This window comes from Cynara cardunculus, assembly GCF_001531365.2.
Source record: "Cynara cardunculus var. scolymus isolate 2C chromosome LG 6, CcrdV1, whole genome shotgun sequence".
In the NCBI taxonomy this organism is placed as follows: Eukaryota; Viridiplantae; Streptophyta; class Magnoliopsida; order Asterales; family Asteraceae; genus Cynara; species Cynara cardunculus.
In genome coordinates, this window is record NC_037533.1 from 1,005,685 (window position 1) to 1,007,362 (window position 1,678).

A 1,678-nucleotide genomic window follows, 5' to 3' on the forward strand; every position below is an offset into this window, starting at 1 on the left:
TTAAACATGTTTTAATTGATATACGATTATGTATGTTAATTCGATAAAGGTTTAAAATGAAACATTAAAAAGTAAAGGATCGTAAAGTAAATTAATTAACTAATTATAGATGTATAAAGTGTAAATTTAAAATTATAATTTAAAAAAAAATTGTGGGAGGTTGAGTGTATATGAGGGGGTGAGTGTATGTGAGGAGATGTGGAGATGAAAAAGTGAAAGGATAGTATAAAGGGTATCTTGGTCATTTAGTATTTTAAGACTTTAAGACTTTTATTAAATTTACTTAATAAGATAGTATATATAATTTACATATATGAATCATTTATTCTTACGTTCCATGTTCTTTGCACGAAAGAAAATAACGCGTGAAGGAAAATAATTAAATTACATTTTTATCAATTAATTATTATAAAACAAATGTTTTTAACATGTTTTAAAATATTATTACATACAAACCCTACAAAATCCCATGAAATACCAACCATGATTTCAAAATCTCATGTTTGTGGGATTTCTAAATTCAAAAAATAATTCAAAACTTACACGGAAATGAAATGAAATTCAATTCAAAATCACTCTAAGAGGTTGTTTGACAATTGCTGAATGGTTTGGTGTAGAATGATTAAGAGACTTTCATTGTACAGTGCAAAATGAAATATAATTGTCTGGTAATTGTTTATAATGAAATCAGGGCGTTTAATGATTAAAGAAGACTCGGGATACAAAATCATTAAAAGGGTTTTAGAACCATTAAGATGCGGACTTTTTTTTTTGCCAAACAATATTCATCTCTTAATGGTTCAGATGTTGTCTCTTAATGAAACTATTAAGAGGTAAACAAACAATCCCTAAATCTAATCTAATCCTACAAACCAAACAAGACCTGAAGATTTTTGGACATAATTTCATGTGAATTTTGATTTCCACCCCCGTTGGCTTATACATTGTCGACCCTCTTCACGAGTGTCGACATTTGTCTCCTACAAACGTGCAAACCACCAGAGTCTTTATCTCCTTCAATTTGTCCATGATGATCTCAACTCTGCTTAGTCGGTATCTTGTCCAACATGGTTTGCTATACGTCCACCTGAGTTGATGAGCATCCTTATTTCTACAATTTCCGACGTTTCGTCCCATACGACATGACTTGTCTAATGGTTATCCTATAGAACTTGTCCTTCAGTTTTAACATAACATTCTAGTTGCACAACACTCTTGTGACAACTTTTCATTTTAACCACCATGTTTTTATACAGTGTGCAGCATCGTACTTGACCTTACCCCTCTTTCTAAATCAACAAGTCTACGCACCAGTAATTTTGGGTACTTTTTGCATGTCACGTAAATTGCACCAATGGTACTTGGGCTTAGAACGACCAACGCACAAGCCTTGTGTTCTAATGTCATCCTTCATTGTTCCAATCCAACATTCAACTCTCCTTTCGTCTATGCTATTGGTGCATTATTGTAACGCCCCCAGAACCCCGTAGCAAAGATATTGTCCTCTTTGCCCGCTATACCACAAGGGAAACCGGTCATGCTAGGATGAGGTATCCACACCCTTATAAGGAGTGCTTTGTTCACCTCACCAACCGATGTGGGACGGGATGTTACACCCTCCCCCCGTTAGGACACAACGTCCTCGTTGGGCCACATCGATCCGGGTCTGGCTCTGATA